This window comes from Microcebus murinus, chromosome 4, assembly GCF_040939455.1.
Source record: "Microcebus murinus isolate Inina chromosome 4, M.murinus_Inina_mat1.0, whole genome shotgun sequence".
NCBI classification, from domain to species: Eukaryota; Metazoa; Chordata; class Mammalia; order Primates; family Cheirogaleidae; genus Microcebus; species Microcebus murinus.
This window is the reverse complement of record NC_134107.1, coordinates 110,822,621-110,846,171: the sequence shown is the minus strand read 5'-3', so window position 1 is coordinate 110,846,171 and position 23,551 is coordinate 110,822,621. Positions and strand designations below refer to the sequence as shown.

At 54.8% G+C, this 23,551-nt stretch overlaps 1 long non-coding RNA gene across 2 annotated transcripts; it reads right to left on the bottom strand.

The window, feature by feature from the left end:
- Positions 1–5,150: 5,150 nt before the first annotated feature.
- Positions 5,151–17,303, bottom strand: LOC105875342 (uncharacterized). 2 transcript variants are annotated; one of them, XR_012919020.1, is made up of 4 exons: positions 17,233–17,303; positions 14,305–14,672; positions 5,834–5,920; positions 5,151–5,384 (listed from the first exon to the last, which is right to left on the bottom strand). It is a non-coding gene; the product is annotated as an uncharacterized LOC105875342 (long non-coding RNA). The 2 variants fall into 2 exon arrangements; XR_012919019.1 differs by lacking the exon at positions 17,233–17,303 and adding an exon at positions 15,209–15,500.
- Between the last annotated feature and the right edge of the window lie 6,248 nt (positions 17,304–23,551).

Genomic DNA, 23,551 nt, shown 5'->3' with positions numbered 1-23,551 from the left:
GAGTTCGCAGCAACCCGTGCTAGTCCACACGGCACAGCACAAACTCACAGAAGTAAGAATTAAAGATCTCGAAGGTTCTGCCCAACTAGCCAGGCGTCCTTGGCAAGACACTTTATCTCTCTGACTCTCTGCTGTCTCACCTCTGAGCTGCCGCTGCGCTAATGTGAACAAGCATTGGTGCAAAAACTGCTGGGCCTCGCGGTCGGCAGGAGGAGGAGGAAGCCAGGGCCTGGGGTGACACGGACTGGGGGACTGCCCAGGGCCACTGTACCCAGGCCCCAAGTGCAGCTCCACGCTGGAGTCTGCTGGGGGCCAGTGTGGGGCAGAGCCCAGCCCGCCTGGGTAGCAGTGCTGGAGCTGAGACCTCTGTCCACGTGTACACCTGACACTGGATCTAGCCCCCCAGGGGAAAGAGGTTTTAGAATGCCTTCTTTCCTAGGACTTGAGGATTAGACCAGAAAATCAAGGCAACTTCTTGGTGCCAAGAAGTAAGAGATCAGCACAATAGGTGAGGGGACAAATGACTCTGAGATTACAGTGCACAAAGGGTTCATCCATGGAGTATGTCTATCGGCACCTGCCTTGAGCCCCAAGACTTCATATTGCCTGAAAGTGGGTGACAGGGCCAAAGTCCCCGAACACTTGATGCCATTGTCAGGGCTGGCTCAGAGCGCAGATGGGCCCAGGCACATGTGTGAGCAGGTGGGGTGAGGCAGCTACCGGCAGGGGTTGGACAGAGACTGGACTTAGTGAGTGGAACCCCCTCTCTGCATCCGTGTGTCATTTCTTGACTGGCACAGCACAGCCCTCACAGTTTTTGGTAGAAACTCTGTCCATGTTCCATGCCCATCAGAATTTATGATTGGATCTTAAGACAATGGAGGCTGGTCCGTCTAATCTGTGGACACGGTTAGGCAGAACCAGGCCTGTAACTTCAAAGGCAGAAGCAGAAGTGGGCATGGATGTGTCCTTGTCACTGGGGGCTTGACCTGAACATAGCCAAGTGATGGTCACGCCAGAAGAGAGGCCAGCTAGTTTTCTTTCTTTTTTCTTTCTTACCTCCCCCTTCCCTCTGGTTTTTCTTTCTTTCCTTCCTCCCTTCCACCTTTTCTCCTCCTTTCCTTGCTTTCTCCCCGCCTTCTTCCCTCCCCCCTTACTTCCTTTCCCTCTTTCTCCTCCCTCCCCCTCTCTCTCTCTTTCAGTAGATGCCCATTTTTATTAGTAACTCTCTGAGAAGAGTTGATTAAGAAAGATATAGTTGGATACTTTACTCCAAACAATGAAGCCAAAAGTCAGTTAAGGTGAAGAAAAAAACCCTAACACAGTTGTAAGTCCTCCAGCTAACGCTGCTGCCGCCAGGAGTCACGGTGCAAATTTGCTTGAAAACGCACCATCCAGGAGACAGATGCAACATCCGAGCAGACGATGCAAAGCCTGCCAACATTTTAGCTTGTTTGTGAAATTATTTCTGCACACTTGTCACTTTTTGAAGAAAAACACCATGTCTATTTATAGATCTATATTTATTTGATAGAATAGCAACTGCATTGAATGCGCTGCTTTAGGGATAGCCTGCTGCGAATCAACCTGTGTGTGGGGGAGGGGGAGCCTGCGCTCGCACTAGGTTGAGATGCAGAAATGAACAACTCTGGCTGTGCTCACAGCTCCTGAGCCCCCGACCCAAAGGCCTGCCCCCGCTCTTCCCCATGCCGTGCGTGTGACGCGCCAGGGAGCGAAGTGTCCCGCTCACAGTGAAGCCAGAGCTCAGCCAGGAAGAGCAAAGGAGCGTGAGGTCAGATGGGCCAAAGGCGTTGGGGGGAAGCTTCATAGACAATACTTTTTTAAAATGAGTCCATTTAATCTGCCATCTGGCTCTCCTCCCACCTACTCTGGGAGAAACAAAGCAGCCCCCAGTTCCCAAACATCAGGCCCGATGAGAACTCGTTGCCGACGGGTTTAGGTAAGGGTCTGGGTTTGCCCGACTTCTAACCCCAGGTGTCCAGCCCAGTCCCGGCGCTCGGCTCAGCCTCTGCGCGGCCAGCGAGCACTGGAGTGGCTGCTGTGTGCAGCAGGCTCACGTGGGGCGTCCCCACACGCCCAGGAGCCCCAGGAGTCAGGCCAGACTCCCCCACAAGGCGCCCGCCGCTGCTCTGTGGGCTAAGCAGCTGGAACGGCAGCACAGCTGGGTCTGGCTCTGGGCTCTGGGCACAGTGCTCGTCTTCTGTCATTCCTTGTCAGCAAGGTCAGGGCACTTTGCAGTTGGCTTGGGAGTGCAGCCACTGGGTGCTCCCCAACCGTTTTTAGGGAGCCCTCTTTTTCATTTCCTCCTCACCATGCCCCTCCTGTAGAAAAGACCAGTCCATTCCTTGTGGGAATGGATGTGACCAAGGCCGATGTGACCAAGACACCTGCCGTGGGTGGGAAGGAAAGGGGAGGACCGTTGGGTCTTCCCAGCTGTGCCCAAGGTGGGCTCAGGCAGCTGAGCAAGGCCGTAGCGGCCGATCCCTGTTCGGCAGGGCTGGAGAGCATGGACGCCACACTCAGAGGTGGCTCAGGTGGCTGCATACGCCATGCAAGATTCAAAGTCACCAAGGCCTGTGCTCTGTGCACAAAGAGGCAGGGCTTTGGGCCCATTGTTCTCTGGGAAGCAATGGACGCCATAGGGCCGAGAGGGCAGCAGGCAGTGTGGGAGCTCACCACAGTGGGCACTGGGGCCTCAGACTAGGGTTCTTGAGAATAAGGAACCCTGGCGGGTAGAGAAGGAGTCTTTATGGCAGCGTTTAACGTGGCTGGGCTCAGATCCCAGGGTAACAAGAGGAGGCAGCCGCGGATGGCCCCTGCAGAGGGAGGCAGCTGCCTGCGCTGAGCAGCACTGGAGAGAGAACGCGGATCCTCACGCATGTGCACACACGGGCACTCGCCACTCGCACACGCCCAGTCACGGCTCCAGGCTGCCTCCTCCGCCTTGCCTGTGTCTATGGGCAGGCTGCTCTGCCTCCCTAAGCCTCAGATTCCCTCAACGACCCAAAATTGGTGTGTTAATGCTTACTTTGCAGATGGTTGTGAGCACCAGATAGCAGCACACAAGCGCTTCCCATTTACTTGGCAAACCCTTACTTAGCATCTGTTCCCTGTGGGCCTACGCCAGGTACAAGCGACACCCTAGAGAACAAATGGGCTGCAGCTGGGGAAGAGGGACAGTAAACATGTGAGCACACAGGTAAACATGCACGTGCGAATGGTGACAGTAACCAAAGGATGGCCCTGGAAGGGAGCGATGAGGGGAGGGGCCTGCCCTACTGGGACGGTCCCTAAGTAAGTGACACTCAGGCCACAACCCAACGGTGAGAAGGGGATGGCTGTCAAAGTGGCAGTGCTGTGGCCATGACGGAGCACCTGTTGCGTGTCTCCAGGTTCTTGGGACTCAAAGTGGAGTGAACAACCCGGTGAGAGGACAGAGACAAGAAAGAGTGCGAAATAATGCCGGGGTGTGGACAACAGCAGGAGCCGGAGCCAGCTGGGGAGGGAGGTGGGATGTGTGCTGCTACTACACTCTGAGTGCCAGGAGGGCCCCATCGAGGAGGTGGCATTTTTAGAAAAGACGTGAAGACAGCATGAAAAGAAGAGAACCGTGATCTGTCCACGCCAGCTCCTTCTGTGGGACAAACAGTGACGGGAGCAAGCATGGAGGTGGGAGAGCCCGAGGCCGGGAGGAAGCCGAGCAGGACTCCACGGGCCATGGTGGCTCAGCCCGGGAGGGCGGCAACGAGGGCACAAGCAGCTGCTAGCGGACACACCGCACGGCGGATGGAGGGTGTGGGAACGCAGGACTCAGGCAGAGCTCAGGGATGGCGCCTCGGAGCCCAGAGCGTGGAAGGCAAGTGGAGGAGCAGAGAGGCCTGCCAGGAGCAGGGGTGTGGCGGAGACCTGTATCCGGTGTTGCCTGTGAAGCCCAAGACATGGACTCTGTGTGTTCTGTGTGTGTGTCAAAAGTGACAAGGGCACTTGGGCCGCAGTTCATAGGTGCCTTCCGAAACCTGCAGAGAAGGGAACAAAGGACAGAGAGCCACACACGCCCCAAAAGCTGAGAAGACAAGGAGCTGGTGAAAGGGACCGAGCACAGACCAAAGAAGTGAGAGGGAAGCAAAAAAGAACGGGGCCCCGAAGGCTGGGTGAGGAAGCCCAGTGAGGAGGAGAGAGCAGCTCTGTCACATGCCACCAAGGGCAAAAAAACAAAGTGAGGCCTGACCATCGGCGTCCTCACTGGAGAGTGATCTGAAGCTGCCCAGAGCTTCACACTGCAGAGAGCTACTGTGTGGCAGCTCCCTCCCGCACCCAGCATGAGCGTCCCGCCTAGAACCTGTCCTTGGGACAGAGCAGCAAAGGCCGGACACCGTCTGCAGGCAGGGCAGCCAGCCCCCACCTGCGGATCACGGAGCATTCCTGTAAGGGACCTGTCTGGCCTCAACAAGCAAAATCAAACCCCGAGAGAAGAAGGTTTTGGTGCGGGGAACAGAGATGAGTGACAGCTCTTGACAGTCTCACTTCCCAAACAACCTGGAAACTTTCCTCCTGATCGCTATACATCTCTTGTTCAAAGATGAGGGAGCGAGGGCGGCCGGACGCAGACAGGAGGCCCTGCTTTGGCCCTAGGACAGCGGCAGCCGCGGCTGCGGGCGAGGCGGGAGAGTGCGCAGGGAAGCCCCGTGTGCAGGTCCTGGGGCACCTTCCCCTCCCTGCTCAAGAGCGTTTAGGGAGAGGAAGGCCCAGGGCCGGGCCGGAGAAGAAGGCCAAGGCCTGGTTGGCGTGCGCTGATGCGTGATTCTACAAGACAGGCAGAAGGAATCCAGAGATCTGAGAACATCCAGATGCTCTCACCGGGGGCCAGTTCCTGCTTGAGACAGGCTTCAATGTGTGCCCCAGCTCCTGGGGGGAGGACCTGGCTGCCCGCCTCCCACTCCCGGCACAGACCCAGGCCCCCTTGGCAGGGGAGGGACTGTGTCTGCAACTCCATCATCCCAACCCTGGCTGCCTCTTCTCTGCAACCCAAACACCTGACCCAGGCCCAGCACAGTTTGCAGAATGGAACGTGAGGTGCTCGGGACATGCTCAATGATTTAAAGGAGGCATATGTGTAGGGCACTGTGCCAGGTCCTTTAGATACTTTAGTAAATTTAATCCTCACACAGGAACAATACACAAAGTAATTGTTATTTTGTCTCCATTTGACAAAGGAGAAAATAGGCTCAGAACAATGAAGTAAGTTTCCCAAGGTTACGCAGCGAATGCACAGCCGCGCTGTGGCTCCCAGCCAGCCCATGCGGTTTCCACAGCAGCCCTGGGCCTGCGACACAGCCAGCCACTGTGCTGAGCGTCCCCGATACCTGGGGAGAGAGACAACACGCAAACATTCAATGCAGTTTTCCTTCTGCTAAATAAAGCATTTTAAGCAAGACAGAGAGAGGTGGGCTCTACCAAAGCTACGTACCACTTGGCAAAAAGTGGAGCCCACATGCCTCCAGGTGCCCCTTCCCTGCGTCCTCCTTCCCCAGAAAAGAAAAAGTAAATTCACAGAACAAAGAAGCACAGGACAAAAGTAGGGAAGAATGAAGTGACAGCCACAAAACTCTGGCAAATCAACTTGACCCAGATCCAATAGGCGAAGACGGAAACAAAGTCTCTCCACGTGCCTGGGGGAGACGCCCGGGGAGGGGCTCCCTGCAGTGCCTGGGGACCACTTGTCCTGCCAGGCAGGGGCGGAAGCCCCAGGAGGGGAGGAGAGAGGGACAGAGTGACGGTGAGTGAGGGCGGAGGGGAGAGCAGGCACGCCCACCTGTGAGGGGTCTTCCAGCCGTCTGTGTCCTGAGATCTGGCGGCTTGAGGGGCAGGGTGAGTCAGAACCAGGCCTCCAGGGCTTTAGCTGGAAAAAGCCAATGTACAAGAAAAACAAAGCCCTAGGTTTTCAAATCTTTTGATAGATAGAAACCACAGACAGGCAAGGACCGGCAGGGAAAGAACTTGGAAAGCAGAAAGTAGGGATAAGAATAATGAGAGTGGATCAGAGATTAATAAAAAAAGAAAAGTCCATGTGGGTGCAGGGCTCACTCCTGTATCCCCAGCCCTTTGGGAGGCCGAGGCAGGAGAGTCACTGAGCCCGGGAATTTGAGTTCTGCTCATGCCACTGCACTCCAGCCTGGGCAACAGAGTGAGACTCTGTGTCACAAAATGAAAAAAGAAAAGCCATTGCAAGACTGAAGAAGAACTACAGGGCAGAGACGGGAAGCGAGGTGACCTGTAGCCCAGTGGTACTCTGTCCTCGGCCTCCTGCTCCCAGCAGCAACAGGCTTCTCCAGCCCGGCCCCGGTTGCCTTGTTCCTAGCCACACACGCACTGGCAATCCACGGACTGGTCTGTGGGGCTCTTCGGTGTCCGGGTCCCACAGACTGTGTGCTCTGTGAGGAAGCAGGCTTGTCTCACGCCCTGGCGGGCACTCGGGGTCGTTGGTGGGGTGGATACGCGGGTGGCCGGAGGCGTGTGTGGGCTCCCGGCCCGGCACGCCTGATCTCCCACAGGTCTCTCCTGGGCTCTGAGCTCCTGCGGCGACTGCCCCTCCTCTCTCCTGAATTCCAGCTCTGCCTCCAGATCTGTCCCAAAGATGACACGCACAGTGTCGGCAGAGGCATTTTCCTTGTGTTCCGTTGCCTCCAATCTGCGCCAGGGTTGCAGGAGGTCGGGAGAGGGGCAGGAGGTGGGGGTGGAGAGGGGACCCTGCTACAGATGTTAGAGGAGCAGAGAACTTTAGCCAGAGACCACTTTTTTATTGCAGAGAATGGGAGAAAATGCAGTGCAACAGGGAAGCCCTTTGCAAGCTTGACTCAACACGCAGTGAAAGGCAGCGGTGGAAAGTGAAGTCGAGATGCCAGCAGTGTGTTTGGGAGGCAGGATCCTTGTGTCCTGTGCCAACTGGCCCCTAACTCCCAAGTCAAGTACAATGTCCATCTACTGCAGCTTTTCAACAGACCCATGCTCTGCTCTGAACCACACACAGAGGGACTCAGTGCTAAGAACAGGGCGGGAGGCAATGTAGACTGACGAGGTCCCTGTCCAAGTGGAGCAGATGGCCTGCAGGGAGACATGTGTTAACAAGGAACTGCGAGTGTGACAAGCACTGTGGCAGGAAAGCACAGGATGCTCTGAGAGTGCAGAACAGGGCTCTGACTCCGTGTGGGTGCCAGGGAAGGCACCCCTGGGAGTGACTCTGAAGAGTGAGTGGGGGTAACCAGGCGTCGCCGCGGAGAAGGATAGCATGTGCAAAGGCCCTGCTGGGAAGAAACCTCACTTGCCCAAAAGACACAGAGGCCGCGTGACTAAAGTATAGCAATAAGAAGGTGCCCAGGCAGCTCCCCTGAGGATGGGAACACAGAAAGGCCGGGGAGGTAAAGTTCCTCTTGCTGTGGGGCCATGGCCCTGGGAGCTGAGAGTCGCCCAAAGCAATAGGCCTGAGGACGTGTAGAGGAGGTGAGTGCTACAGAACCAGACCCGGGCCCTGCCGTGGGCCACTCAGCGTGGGTAGCATGCAGAGAGCAGGGCTGTGTAAAACCTTGACTTCAGGTTTGTGTGCAGCCAACATGTCTCCTCCCATGACACCCTTCCTGGCCTGCCTCCCTGCTGTGCCATGCCCCACCCCTCTCCCTCCTCTGTGCCCCAGTTCCTCCACGGGCACCCCCACCCCACCCCTCGCAGGGTCTTCTTGGACTGCATTTCAGGATTTATTTTTAGCACCTGTGCCATCCTGAGGATGTGGACAGCTCCTGAGTCATGGCTTTGCAAGGAAGCGGGGCAGACAGCCCCCCTCCACCTCTGGAGATGGCTTATCAGCCTCCCCAGGCCTGCAGTGGGGAGAGCTTTATCTGCCAGTTCCTCTTCTGAGGGCACTTTTTCCCTTCTTCCCCACCCCCAGCTCAACCTCCAGCTGCTCCAACCCAGGGAGCTTCAGTCAGAGGAGCCAGCTGCTCCTGCTGGCCCCAGGGAAGCAGGCAGAGCTAAATTCACTTGTATCAACGCCACACTTTCAGCAGAGTGGCTTTCAGGAAGAAGGGTCCATGAGGGACCTCAGGTGTTCCTGTGACTGAAGACAGAGAGGAAGCCTGCTCAGACAAAGAGCAAGGTGAAATTCATTCTAAAGAGCCCTGAATTTGGGGCCAGAGATTTGCTGGTCACCTTGAACAAATCACTTAATTCAACTCAAGGAGTATTTCCCTTCGCTATGCGAGGCTCCCACCTGGATGCTAGTTTCGCCTGGGTAAAACAAGCTGATATAATGACAATGGCTGTTTTACCAAACAATTACCATGTGCAATGCAACATGCAAGACACTCTGACATTTTCCATAAGAAGAAATTGAATTTCAAATGGTCACTAAAGTCACATGATCAGTAAGGCAGGATTTAACATCATTTGGGTGTCATACAATCACAGGCATGTCCACTTGACCACTCTCTCTCCCTGAGCCTCTTCCAGTCCAACCTTTACCTGCCCTCAATGGAAAAGAAGAACAATCAAGTCTTGGAAATTTATCCACTTGCCAGGGACCCAGGCTGTGTGTGTGAAATTCAGTGTTTCAGGAGTTCAGAGTGATGAGAGATTTGGAGGTCTTTCATCCAATAGACAATGACACCAGGCAGGTGCCCACATTCTGTTGGGCAGTGGGGAAGAGTGCCTCAGTCGGGAACAGCCTGTGGGATATCTAAATGCAAAACACCCCCTGCTACTAATACCCCCAGATGGAAAGAAAGGAATCTGCCTGTGACATTGTCTCACCCAATTCCATCATCCAAATTTTAAAAGTAAATTCAATTGAATCTTGTGCTGTTGTGTCTAATGTGACAGGATTACTAATTATAACATTACAAAACTCAATCTGAGAGACCCAGCTTCCTGGCCCTTCCTCCATTCGGTCCCTCTGTCTCCGTGCCTTGCTCGCTCTCCTTTCTCTGCGGCAACTCCCTCCCACATCCATCCCCTACGTAGCTCTGGCTGCAGCTTGAGTGTCACTGCTTGCTCTGTAGATGCTTCATGTTTCCCAACAGAAAATATGAAATGATGTGTAAATTACATGACTGGGGTGAGAGGTGGGAAAGGGAAAGAAGTTCTGAATCAATCTCAAACCAGCTTCTTCCAGATGGACATGCATAGTCCCAGGAGTGCTGCTCAGAGAGGGGCTGGTCTGCTGACCCCAATGCAAGTCCTGGGACCTGACTGGTCCCTGTAGGATATTAGTCACTCCATAAAACCTCCGGGCCAGTTTCCCAGGCTGCAGGACCCTATAGGCAATTTCCCATAGGGTCCCGGAGCCTGAGAATCTATGCATCTCACTGCTCAGTGGTCAGTTCATGTTGCATCAGATGTGATTTTTCTTTTAAAACATGACTTCAGCAAATGTCCCAAGAAAATCTGTAAGCATCCTTGATTTCTCTCATGGAGGGAACACCAGGACCCAACCCACCATCCTGCCTCCTGGCTGAGAAGCAGTTCAGAACCTGGAGGCACCGGGAGCCCTCCCCTCAAGGAAATGTCACACATGTGTTTCCAAGAAGAGGGGTCCCAGAGACTGTCTTGGGGCTGATGAGGGGGCAGCAAAGAGCTGTGAGAAGAGAGTCAGGTCCTCAGAACCCCTCTGAGGGGATCCCACCGAGCATCAGTTGCCCCCTCTCCCCTTCCTCGGATGCGGGTCTTAGCTTAAGGTCCTCCATCCCTCCCCCAAACTGGGCCCAACCTTGGATTCCTCTCAGCGTCCTCACATCTGTCAGCAGCTGATAGTCAGATGGGGGAGGGATATGTCTTCAATGTGGGGCCAGGGGACACAGGTATTCATGTTTCATTCTGTCTGTCCATCCCAGAGGTCCCTCAGTTCCACAGAAAGGAGTTCTGGTTTAGACATGGGAGAGTGATCAGAGTAGAGGGAAGTCAGGAGAAGACAGGAAGCGGAGGGAATGTGGCCTCGACAGCAGACAAGGAGGGTGGGGTGGGCCGGCTGGACACCTGGTTGTGCAGTGTCACTCAACCCAAGCGTAGTAAGCTCAGGCCCAGCCTTCACAAGTCAGGCCTTGTGTAGCCTGTCCTTACGTGGGTGTGAACACAGTCAGAGGTGCCCTCCTGACTCTCTGATCATACTCTTTTCTTCCTGCTCTGGTCATGGGCCACCTAAGTTCTTGCATCTGTGTCTTCATCCATTCCAGAAAAGAGTAATTGCTTAGGATAGAGCTGAAAAAGCAAAACTGGCATCTTTATAGTATTTTCATGCTTTTTTGACCCAGAGACAGGGTATCACTCTGTCACCCAGACTGGAGTGCAGTGGCATCATTATAGCTCACTGCAGCCTTGAACTCCTGTGCTCAAGCTATCCTCCCACCTCAGCCTCCCAAAGTGCTAGAGTTTAGGTGTGAGCCACTGTGCCTGGCCTTAGTATTTTCACTCTTGATGATGAAACATATGAATGTATCACTTGGCTCTGAGGCAATAGGATCAACCAAGTAACATAAAAACCAAGGAACATAAAAATCAGAGGGTTCCAGAATCTGAGGCCATATCCTTTATTCCAACCACCATGGACAGCTGCCCACCTGCAGGGAGTCTCTTCAAATCCCTGGGAGGGTCTCTAACCCACCGTTGGCTTTTCTTGAAGGTCCCACCCCGAAAACTTGCCTCTGAATCAAAGGCTGAAGATCATGGCAGAAAGAGAAATCTAGAAGCCTAGAAGAGGACAAAAAGAAAATGACCAGGCTGTAGAGGGACCTAACTTGCCAAGTTTTAAACCAAATCTCTGAGGTCTGATGAGATCCAAATCTCAGGGTACTGGGACTGGTTTACCCTGGCCTGAGGTGACTTCCTGTTTTTGAAAAAAAGGGGTGGGTGGATGGTGAGAGACACGTTCTGGGCAGTTGGCTTTGCCAAAACAGTCCTCAACTGCGGCCTCACTGGGCATGTATGGTGAGACGAGAGTGTCCCCTAGGTGAGGTGCTTCAGCATGGGGTGGGTTGCGTTCTTAGGGCAGGGGAAGACGCCAACACAGGCGCTGGCTCCTGGGCCTGAAAAGGGAGGCGACAATCACTTGGCAAACTCACGGGTCACCAGCTTCTGTTGCCTTTTTTAGCAGGAAACAAAGAACCTAGTGCTAAAAGAGGGTGGCTGAGAATCAGAGAGACACACACTAGCTGCCGCTGCCGTTCAGTCCTAGCAAGGGAGCTCCCGGCGAGCGGCTTATTGGTGGGTGCCACGGACTAGGTGACGTGCAGGGCAACAGCCCACGCTGGATTTTCTGGGCAAGACTCAGTTTCAAAGTGCCAGTCCGAATGTTTGCAGAAATAGAAGCTGCTGTGAGGCCACGCGTCCTGTTCAATAACAGAGTGAGGTTGTCACAACCACGGACAGCACAGAAGGCGTGGGACCTGGCTTGGCACCAGGTGCCCTGCTCTCTGACCACACCGCATCCTGCGGCGCACAGCCCACCGGCCCCTCACCCAGCAGGCGCCGTCTAGTGATTCGCAGCCACTACCACATACCCCATGTGTTGATCCTCGGCCAGAGCTTGATGCAGCAAGTTCTGCAATAGAGACGTGCACGCAGGAGGGAGCAGGCTCTCTGTAGAGGACGCTGTCACACAGTAACGTCTGAAACGGGTCTCTACGGATGAGTAGGAGTCCAACAGGGAAGGGAAGAAGCACTCTAAGTAGAAGCGTTCACACGGGCCAAGGCAACACCCTCACGCCTGTGTGGGCTGGAGCCTGCACGGTGGAGGCTGTGGGGGGAATGAGACTGGCAGGCAGGAGGGGCTGGGCCACCAAGGGCTCAGCTCCACTGGCTGAGTGGTGGGACTTCATCTCCAGGGCCTCAGTGATTCCCGGCAGGGGGCGGGGGAAGGACATGACCAGATTTGCTTCAGAAGGATGACTCAGGTGGCTGCGTGGGGGGCACGGACACGGGAAACTGCAGCGAGGAGACAATAAGTAGCTACTCCAAACAGGAAAATCACATGGGTAGACAGCACCACATGGCAAAGGGCTGGACTCTTCAAAGCCAGAGGTGAACCCCAGAGTCACTAAAATCCAAAACAGCAGTTGGGTTCCTTAGCCTGGTCTGTTCCTTCAGCTCTGAACAGGGCTCACCAAAAGCCCTATCTCTGCTTCCCAGCTGCCTTCCAGTCCCAGAGATAAAGGTGAGTGATCCAAAGGAAAGGCCCCAAACCAAACGGAATATTTATTTTAAGCAGTTTGACGTCTGTAGGAAGGGGAAAACCTCCATGGCCTGAATGGGGAACTGTGACATTCACAGAGCCCAGCCATTGTGTAAAGAGAAAAATTCCTCAAGATTATGTTTGTCCAAGAAATCAGACAGTTTACGGTCCCCAAGTCAAAACACTCAAGGATTGGAAGCCAGAGTTTCCTGGGCTAAGCCCAGTTACTGAATAAAAAGAAAAGGAAAGAGCAATTAGATGCCATGAATTGTTGGTGAGCAGGTGGGGCTGGCTGCCAAGGCTCTAATCCAGCAGATGTGTGGGTCTGCCAACCCTCACCCCACCCTCTGCCCCACCACCCGCCCCGCCTGGCACAGTGAGGTCTGCCCGTGGCTCCAAACACCCAAGTGCTCAGGACACCAGGGAGGCCGAGAGCCCAGCCAAGTCATGTAAGCCAGCCTACTTAGTGCTGGGCTCTTCCAGGAGATCAGAAGAAACCCCTCGGTCTTGCTGATTTGAGTAAAGTCTTCGCTGGCGTCCTGCAAAGAATGGCCACCAGCAGGAGCTTGCCGGCGCTTCATGCTTACTGGAAACGCTCAGGGGACGGGAGACTTTACCACCTAAGGGGAAGAGGACAGACAGGGAACCACCCCCTGAGAACAGCAGGGAAGAAAAGTGGGAGAGAGAGAGAGAAAAAAAGATGAGGAGCCTGCCCTGCACGATCCGGGGCCTGTCGCCCTCTTTCCACACCCCCTGGCGCCTGTGCTCTGTGCGCTCAGCAGTCCGTCGGCAGGCGGGCTGCAAGAACACCCTCATGGCCAGGGCTCTTATCAGGACCACCCTGGCCGAGACTCTGAGGGAAGAAATAGGGGCAGTGATGAGGAAAGAGTGCTGCCTGACATTGCAGTTCCCCGCCTGTGCTCCAAGTCACTGAATGTGACCTGTCTGTAGTAAGTTAGACTCCAGCTGCCTCCTGCCTAGGGAAAAAAGTACGCCAGGCCCCTCTGGGCAGGCCGCATGTGTTTGGGGTTGCCCAGTGACCCTGACACTGTTCAGATGTCTCCCACATGACTACACTTCCGTGGCCTTCAGAGAAGGCTCTCTCTGAACTAGGGCTGCTGATGGAGTGGCAAGGAATTAGGGGCTTGAAGATTCTCCAGGATTTAAGTCCTCAAGATTCCATTTGTGGACAGATCTCAAAAGGGCACAAGAATGTAAAGTTTGGCTCAGCATTCAGAGTCAAGACAAACTCAGAGGGAGGTGTGAAATGTCTTCTTAAAGATGAGGAGCAAAAACATTTCATAAACAAATAAAAGAGGAAAACCCCCAGCCGAAATCTGAAAACTATGAACTGTATTTCTGTTTATTTCGAAAAGCAGATAAACTTGACTTTTTAAAAATAAGTTAAACAATTATTTTTTTAAATCCTTTTTAAGGAATGCTCCATTTTCACAACTGCCAACAGAAGTGGGCAGCGCAGCCTGAGTCTCCCTGCGGCGGGAGCTGCGCGAGCACTGCCCCCCGCAAGCGCAGAAACGGGGCGTGCTGTGAGGCGCACTGCTGCCATCACAGTGTGCGTGGGGTGCAGGACTGACGCGCGGCTCAGGCAGTGGGGCAGGGGAGAGGGTTGGGTGTTGCTCTGAAACTGGCACCAGGGCACCGTGCGTCTAAATACACCTCATGTGCTTGAGGCTGGTCTCAGAACCCCAGGTCCGCCCGAGTCACAGGGAAAGGGGCACCTCACCATCTCCCTGGTTTGCTCCCTGACCCTCCCTCTCCTGCTTCCTCCTCCTAATTTTTTTTCAGCAAAGAAAGTAGTTCTAACTAGATCGCATGAAGACATGAGGGACTAAACTAGACTAGGAAGTTTAGGGACTAAGCTTCCCTCCTGGAAGTGTCTGTGTCCAACAGAGAGGACGGACCCAGGCCGACCGGCAGTGCGCGGGAAGCCCGGAAGGCCAGGACGGGCGTGCGGGCCACGCACCGACAGGGTTTGTGTGCGCACCTCTCACGCACCTCTCACCCATGGGCCCTGATCACTCCTCAAAGGGCGAGGGAGGGGAAGGACTTACCAGCACGGCCCTGGGAGTCCTGCAGGGCTGAGGAGAGACAGCCAAGGAAGAATGACGCTGACTGAGTGTGATCCTCAGCCCCATTGCTGCTCAGCAAAAGTTGAAGGTCCAGTCATCGAAAGACCCCTGGGCTCCCAGCAAAAGAGCTAGAAGGTCAACACAGCCACTGTGGTAGTTAGGTGACATTTACATCACCTTACCCCTCGGCATACAACAGCGATGAGCACAAGAGAATGCTGGGGCAGCTGAAATGGAGGTTTCTTCATTTAGAGATGGTGAGAAAACTTTTGCCAGGTGATTTCCAGAACTAGTGGATGGGAGGTGTTCTCTTTCTGGCAGGGCAGCTCTCTTCCACGCTGAGTGCGTGCCTGAGGGGACAGACAGACAGGCAGTGATCACACTACTGTGCACCATTCACAGACAAAGGCTCACGGGGCCTTTGACGATCCTCCTAGAGCTCTGGCGGTGCAAGCCCAGCCCAGGACCACGGGGGCATGGCCGCGGAGGCCAGCACTGGGGCCAGGCCAGAGGCCCAGTAGTGCACGTGGCAACGCCCCAGGTGGGCATCAGATGGCCACTGAGACAGGTAGGCTTTCTTGTTGATAGCTTCCAGCGAAGCTGCCCAGTTTGGAAGCTCATATTTGACACATAAGCAAAAGAAAACTTAGTCCCAATTATTTTCCAGGGCATCCATGCTTTCCTATAAGCATTAATCAGAGTCAAACGTTTTATTCTCTTGGTGGAGAGACAGGCTTTAAACACCCTTGTGACAAGGTTGAGGCTGCCTATTCTGAGAACGATATACTGCCCCCAAGGTTGTGTGTGAGTGCTTTTGCTGGTTTTTTGTTTTATTTTGTTTTAAGGCAGCTTTATAGTTTTGTTTTGTTTTTTAAAGTGCACGTACCTTGAACACAAAAAAGAAACAACACACGTTGCAATAACCTTGACTTCAGAAAAATCCTCTCATTCTTGCAGGGAAGGAATTTTGTTTTTTGGAAGCTGTTTTGTCATAAGGACAAAAGTCTTAGCAGTTTGGATTTCAGCCTTGGAGCTTTTCTTTTCATCGTGTGTAATTTCAATTTGTGCTGAGGGCTTTGGGCCTAGAGCCTGGTGAGTACAGCTCAATGGCGCCCCCTGAAGGCCAACACGGGATGTACAGTGAAAGGTTACAGGGAGGACCCTGAGGCCCTCCCTACCTCACCCAAGGCAGGCTCAGAGCGCAGGGAAACCAAGGACCTGCATTGCTGACGCAGCTCTGACACCAACAAGCAGTTGGTTGGTGTCATAGTCGAGAAGAGATTGGATTTTGTCACACATCAGGCCACAGGCACAGACAAGTTACTTAACCTCTCCGACTCAGTTTCTCTTTCTACCTAATATAGGATACAAAGTAATATCTTTTTTTTGCTTACTATATGGCAGGCTGTGTTTTAAGTGCTTAGCATGTGTTCACCCATTTCATCCTCACAGCACCCCTCTGGTTTGTGTGCTATTATTACCCATGTTGTACAAATGAGAAAACTAAGGCCCAGGGCGAGTCAGGAGCCTTCACAGCTAATAATTGGAAAAACTAGGTTTGGACCTAGGTGGTGTGGCCCGGAGCCCGGATGCAACCACACAGCGCACTGCCTCCTGGCGGGGCCACTGTGAGGACTGGAAAGAGAAGTGTTAACTGCCTAGCCCTGAGACTGGCACAGAATAAATGCTCAAAAAATAGCAGCTCTAACTAGGTCCCATTCTTGGTCACCATGACCATAAAGGTTACCATAGATGCAGGGAGTCCGTGAACAGAGGTGAGTAATGGGACGCTCACTGCACGTAAAGAAAATCGGTAACTCCTGCGTGTCTGGCTTACTTCACTGAGCATCACGCCTTCCAGGCTCGTCCGTGTTGTGGCATGTGGCAGGATTTCTTTCTTTTAAAACATTTCTTTCTTTTTCTTTTTAAAATCTTTTTATTTCTTTCTTTCTTTTTGTAAATACAATATTTAATTGTATGTATATACCACTTTCTCTTCAGTCATCTGTCAGCCGACGTGTAGGCTGTTTCCAGGCCTTAGCCATTGTCAGTAGTGCTGCAGTGAACATGAGACTGCAATATTTCTGTAGCCGCTCCGGTGCTCACGGCCGCACGCCGGGCCCACGGCGCGCTCGCAGTCGTTTGGGGGCACTCGCAGTCGTTTGGGGGCACTCGCAGTCGTTTGGGGGCACTCGCAGTCGTTTGGGGGCACTCGCAGTCGCACGGGGGCGTGGGCTGCGCATTGACGGCGCGTCTGTTTTGCTCTCGTGTGGTGAGGAAAGCTTGAAAGCACTGAAAGCTTGTTTTACTTTACAGGCAGCTTTACTTGTCATGTCAATCAGAATAGGGAACATAGACATATATGTTTTCATTATGTTATTTTTAAATGTTCACAGTTTTATTTTGATAAATGAAAAATTAGAAAAGTCATATCACGCTGTCGGCTACAGTCGCTGTGCGCGTTCATCTGTGGCTGTCGGCTATAGTCGAGGCTGGTCCCGAAGTGGTTAAGATCCTGATTTCAGTTCTCTCCTACAGAGCCCAGAAGTGGGACGCTGAGTCCTATGTTGCTCCTATTGCTCGGTTTGTGAGGAGCCGCAGTAGCGTTTTCCACAGCGGCCGTACCATTTTACACTCCCAGCTCTGCAAGGGTTCCAGTTTTTCCACGTCTTCACCAATGTTTGTTATCTTTTGGGGTTTTGGTTGACAACAGCCACCTTAACAGGTTTGCGATGATGTCTCATTGTAAGGAAATATGTTATGAAAAGGAAATGTCAAATTATTGTGTAAAGAAGCCAGTACATATAACAGTATTTGGACACTTGGTATATTATATAAAAATATGTATGAATCAAAAAAATCAGTTAATTCTTACTATAAATTATTGGTATTCTTATTATTTATATTAACCTGTGACAACAGAAGAAGAGTTTAGCTCAGGAAACACTTCCCCATTGTAGCTGTTACACACGCACGCACATACGTCGCACGCACATACGCCGCACGCACATACGCCGCACGCACACACGCCGCACGCACACACGTCGCACGCACACACGTCGCACGCACACACGTCGTTAAGAGGAGAAACGCCTTTGTGTTCTGCGCTCTAAAGAAAAGGGCGGCGAGCTGGGTGCGAGGGGAGAGGCCAGCGGCTGCCGTCCATGGAGAGCAGGGTGTTGAAACATACCTCCCAGAGAGGCCAAGTGTAGGGGCACTGCTTTCGAGAAGCCAGGGTGGGGCGCAGTGGGCGAGCAGGGAGTGCGCGAGGGCGCCCACGGCCAGAGCCGGGCGCCGCGCCTGCAGCGCCCCCTTCTGCCCGGACGCGGGCGCCGCGCTGCGCCTCCGGGCCGTGCGGCGCCAGGGGCCGGCCCCACGCAGGGGCCTGGAAGCCCCTCCAGTGCCGGCGAGTCCGAGCGCCGCCGTGCCCTGCGTGCACCCCCGGACCCCCGCGCCGCTCGGCAAACCCTCCCCGGGCTGCCGCTGGGCAGCGGGCACCGCGCCGGGAGCTGCTGGGGACAGGGGCGCTGTCCTCGCTTCTGTGGCGCTCAGAGCCGGCTGCAGGAGAGAGCCGGCACACGGACTGTAACCGCGGAAGGGGAGAGGCGGGGGTCACACAGAGGGGCAGGGACGCCACGCCGTCGTCGTAGGAGCTCCCAGAGCCAGCCCAGAAGATGAGCTATTCGAGCAGGGTGGGACCGTCTTCTACACGGAGCAGGTCGGCAGAGAGGACAGTGGGGGCCGCAGGGACAGGCACAGGGGGACATGCGGTGGGAGGTGGGGGGCGAGGCCAGAAAGGGCCCCGAGTGCCCCCGAGAGTTTGCAGCTAGTTCGTCCTGGGGGCAGCGCGGCCTCTGGTTCTCCCTGCGGAAGATCTACAGCTGACCGGGCTCCACCAGAATGCGCGTACCTGGCCTGGGGTCGGGATGACACAGGGACAGTGACAGGGCAGGGGCCTCCCAAGGCTCTAGTTTTCTGTCTGAATGTCATTTATCAGCTCTCTCCTGAGGACAGGAAGATGGCTTTATGACCAGAGAGGCTGGCTTTGGAGGCCTGTATTAATTTCTAACTGGAAGCCCAAGATCACTGCAAAGAAAAGCCCCTAGCACCCCACACCGCACCGGACTTCTGAGGACTCCAGAATCCACCTCCGAGGTGGTCTGTGACAAAACAGGTAAAGGACGCGGAAAAACAAATAGGTTAAGAAAAAAGGCATTCCTAAATTCTCCTATAGGGCACATAAGGTTTTTAAGGCAGGTAAATCGCATCAGCCCAGCCACACTGGTGACCCTTGTGATGCAAGAAGTGCCAGCAGGGCCAGTAAAGAGATGGCACGAGTCCCAGGCTTGAACATTTAGCATCTCTCAGATCTTTAAGTGTACATAAAAACAGTGGTCACTGTATGACCCAAATGGAATCAGAAGCCAGAGTCCCAGCTCTGCCAGGGCCTGGCCACAGGGGCTCTGGCAAGCCTCTGCCCTGAAAGCCACTGGGGCTGCCCTGGGCTCTGGGCTCAGCCTCCCGTCATCTGGACAGCCCAGGGACATAGAAGAAGAGTGAAAAGTCCATTTGGCAAAAAGAACCAAAGGAAGGGATTGCTCTGCTAGGCCAGGGAGCAGCACCGTTGTCCTGATGCTGTTGCTGCTGCAGTGATCCGGAACCTCACTGCTGTGGGCCCTGGAGCATCCTTACCCTGCACAAGCTCAGTGGAGGAAAGTGGATGGTCTCAAAGACTGCTGTTACCATGCAGGGCCTGAGTCTCCTGCCCCCCGGGCTCTTTCATAATCCCGGCTGCCTGGGGCCATGGACAGCTCTTTTTCTGTGAAGGAGCAGGAAATGGGGCTCTCTGAGATCCTGGAGGGGTCCAGCCTCAAAGCTTTCTGCCAGGCCAGGAAGAGGTGGAGTGTCTGCTGAGTGGAGAGCAGGCCAGTGTAGACGAAGACCGCTGAAATGCGTGTCAGCAGGCAAGTGGACACAAGGAAAACATAATTCCTGACTCTCTCACTTTTTTTCCATGAAATGGGAATAAGAAGAGCTGTCAGAATCAGAAATAGCAAAAGGCAGCTTGAAGGGAGGGCAAAAGGTTTGACTAGGCAGGGAGAGTCCTGGAAGAAGAGGCTGACAGCCATGAGAAACTGAATTCTAGCTGAGTTAAAAGACCATGAATTTTAGTTGTAAAATTGTAGTTTTAAAAAAATCAGTTTAAAAAACAGTCAACATGGTTGTGTGATTTGTTTTGTCACTACTTTGCTTCCTAGGGTATAAGATCGAATGCAATGACTTGTAGCAATGAGTCAGGCTTGGCTGTTCTTTGGGCATGTGTGAAATTTGTTCACTTAACAAATATTTATTGTTTTTGCAATGTACTATTCTACATATACAGGGCGAACAAAATCAATACAGACCCTGCTTTTATAGCACTTATGATTTAGTGGCCCAAGGAAACCAAGGGTGCTGCTGATGGGAGCGTGGTCATACGGCACAGGCATGGCAGGGGCAGGGGACCCAAGAAGGAAGCGGACAGACCAATGGCCAGCGGTATCTGTGAGATGAAAGTCCAGCCAGGGTGAGCGGAGCTCATAAGAAAACTGAAAGAGCAAGAGACCAGTCTGAGAGAAGAATATCATCTTTGCTGTGGGTAGCAGCCGTTGGTGAGGCCAGGATCCAGGCTGTGCGTAAGGCTAGAGAGGAGCAGAGATGCGGGGCACTGGAGCAGGGTTGAGGACCGTGGAGCCAGGCTGTGAGGACGGGCCACGGGCTGAGATATAAAGCTCTCCCAGGACTATGGCAGGAGTTAAGGTGGAGAGGAAAATTTTGAGACAGGTCCCAATTTTCAGCTCATGAGGGATCACAACCTGCAATTTGCTAGAAGAAAGACAAGGAAGCGTAGTCGTTCGCTGGATGGCGGTGAGCTACAATGGACTATGAACTTTTTTTAATAAAACATCTGGAAAGAGTGGAGGGTGCTGAGAGAATTTTCTTCTCCAGGCCCCAGAGCACTGAGATCAAAGGGTGCAGCCTCCAGCAGGGAAGCCCATTTCCACTGCAGCGTGCAGGCGGGGGCCCCGGGGGCGGCGCGTGGCACTGGGCCCTCCAGGGACACAGGAGCAATAGGGCGGGCGGTTAATCTGAAGGAATTGGGTCCCTAGATTGTGGGGACCGGCCCTCAGGATGATCCAAGGAAGAATTGATGTTGCAATCTTGAGTCCGAAGGCAAGCTGGAGACAGAATTCCTTCTTCCTCTGGGGACCACAGTCTTTCCTGGTGAGGCCGGGCCACCTGCTGATTGTACAAACACCCCAACACATACACCCCTGACATGGAGGGTAGTCTGCTTTACCCAAAGTCTACTGATTTAAATGTTAATCACACCTCAGAAATACCTTCACAGCAACACCTAGCCTGGAATTCCAGCAAGCGCTGCACGCATGGCCCGGCCAAGTGGACACCTAAAATTCATCATCACAAGTGGTCCTCGTAATGGTTGAGGGTGGTGAAGAGCCTGACTGTAGACTCCTAGGCTCCAATGGCAAGACTTGGGAGGGGAAATAATAGCATGGGCAGCCAGGCGTGAAGCAGAGAGAAGAAAGGTTGAGAGGACAAGAGGGAAAAGGAAACTGGCAGAGGGGTGGGGAGAGGGTGCCCAGGTACAGTGGCCAAGTGTCAGAGGCAGAAGCAGCAGGGCGGAATGTATTAGAGTTGACCTCAAACACCTGAACTTTGGCATGAGTTATTTTGGTGCCAAAACTGAACAAAGATTCAAGACAAAATTTGGACTGGCCTTGGGGAAACAAAAAGGCCATCGTGGCTGCCCCTGTAATGTCCCTCTACTCTCCACACCCTCTTACTCCTGGAATCGCTTCCGATGCTCCCTCTCCGTGGGGAGCGGCAGGGGCCAGAGCTGGGCAAGCCACGTGTCCAGGGCGTGGCACACAGGCGACACTGGGCGCGAGGCCTGCTGCCTGCTCCGCCTTCGGGAGGCTGCGCGCCACCGCCTCTGCGCTGCACGGAACAGAACGAACCTGCCACCCAGCCCTGAGCTCGGGGCTAATGCCGACAGTACTTCAGGAACAGCCATAAAACACAACTGGACAAATTCTATGACAGTGAATAGAACGAGCATCATAGAAGCACATTCCGCTTTTGCCAGGAGCCGAGTGCAGAATCTGGCACGTTCCTGGTCCGCTTTCAGTGTCCACAAACGTGAGAGCCTGAACCGTCAGCGTGGCCTCTAGAAACTGCCGCCAGCGCCACCCACCAGTAAATGCCTGCCTTCCCTGTGCCAGGCACCGCGGCAAATCCGGGCCCTTGTTTCTCCGGAGGTTCTCAGCATGACACACCGACCCGGTGCCGCTGCCGCCCGCCTGGGAGCGCCGCCCGGCGGCCGCCCGCGCCTGCAGAGTCGGGTCCCTGCCCAGTCGGGTCCCGCAGCGTCGTCGGTCTGGCCCCGTCGGGTCCCTGCAGCGTGGGTCCCGCAGCGTCGTCGGTCTGGCCCCGTCGGGTCCCTGCAGCGTCGGGTCCCACAGCGTCGTCGGTCTGGCCCCGTCGGGTCCCGCAGCGTCGTCAGTCTGGCCCCGTCGGGTCCCGCAGCGTCGTCGGTCTGGCCCCGTCGGGTCCCGCAGCGTCGTCGGTCTGGCCCCGTCGGGTCCCTGCCCAGTCGGGTCCCGCAGCGTCGTCGGTCTGGCCCCGTCGGGTCCCTGCAGCGTTGGGCTCCGCAGCGTCATCGGTCTGGCCCTGTCGGGTCCCTGCCCAGTTGGGTCCCGCAGCGTCATCGGTCTGGCCCAGTCGGGTCCCGCAGCGTCATCGGTCTGGCCCAGTCGGGTCCCGCAGCGTCATCGGTCTGGCCCAGTCGGGTCCCGCAGCGTCATCGGTCTGGCCCAGTCGGGTCCTGCAGCGTCGTCGGTCTGGCCCAGTCGGGTCCCGCAGCGTCATCGGTCTGGCCCCGTTGGGTCCCTGCAGCGTCGGGTCCCGCAGCGTCGTCGGTCTGGCCCCGTCGGGTCCCTGCAGCGTTGGGCTCCGCAGCGTCGTCGGTCTGGCCCCGTCGGGTCCCTGCAGCGTTGGGCTCCGCAGCGTCGTCGGTCTGGCCCCGTCGGGTCCCTGCAGCGTTGGGCTCCGCAGCGTCGTCGGTCTGGCCCCGGCCAACCGCGCGGGGGAGCTGTCGGGCGCAGGGACCTCGCCCCAGGAAACCGCTGCCTCCGTTTCCTTTCCTCCCACCTGCTTCCCTGCAGTGGAAGCCACTGAAATGCAAAAGTACATCAACACCAGAGCTGCACAGGACCGACCCGGAACCAGAGGGGCCGCGGATCGTCCGTGCGCTCGGCCGCCCTGCCCCCCTCGGCCCTCGGAGAGGGGGGTCTCACACCCGGGTGCCAAGAGCAACAGGCGCTGCCCACCAGGGATACGTCTGCTTTTCAGGTCCCCTCCCTCTGCGTCACCCCCAGCCTCGCAGGGCGCGGCGGTCTGCTGGCTCGGCCGCATTCCCAGCACTGGGTGGGGGCTTCCCTCCTGAAAGGTCTACGTTTTCTTACCGGGAGCAGGACGCACAGACTCCTCTCCGCGCCCTCTCTTTCCAGGGCCCCTTGCAACCCCCGCCCTGGCCCGGGACAATCTGAGAGCTCCCTTGCTTCCCGCTGTCCTACACAAGGCTGAGTCTGGAGGAGGCGGAGGCTGGTGCGGGTGTGGCCGGAGGGGAGAAGCGGCTGCAGCAAACTGTACCGAATTCAACCACGTCGAAAACAGAGCAGAAAAAGCCAATGAAAATGAATCTGAATTAGTGGATTTGGGCTTTAATAACCATGCTGAATATGTGTCCCCCATTTGTCATTATTTCGCTGTGTTGGATCGCTTTGTTGACGGAGTCACAGGCTGGAATTAGAAGCTCTCAGCAGGTTTTCTGTTCCCTCAGTTTACCCATAAGGACGTAAAGGAAAGCATAAAGGGAAATCCAGAACTCCCCCAAAACTTGCCTCTCACCTCCTCCATGCTCTTGGTTTTAACATCCTCCTTTTCATTTCTTCATCCTTAAATCTTGCAACAAGCATTAATGCGAAAACTGAATGCTCGTGATGATGTGCACACAGTGGAGATGTTTACCAAGTTTCGCCCTGTGCTTTCTGCTCTGACCCCTTCAGCGGCTCCCCGGCCGTAGGACAGTGCCTGGACCCCTCAGCATGGCACACAGAGGCCTTTGGCACCTGTGGTTTTCATGCCCTAGCACAGGCCAAGCCCC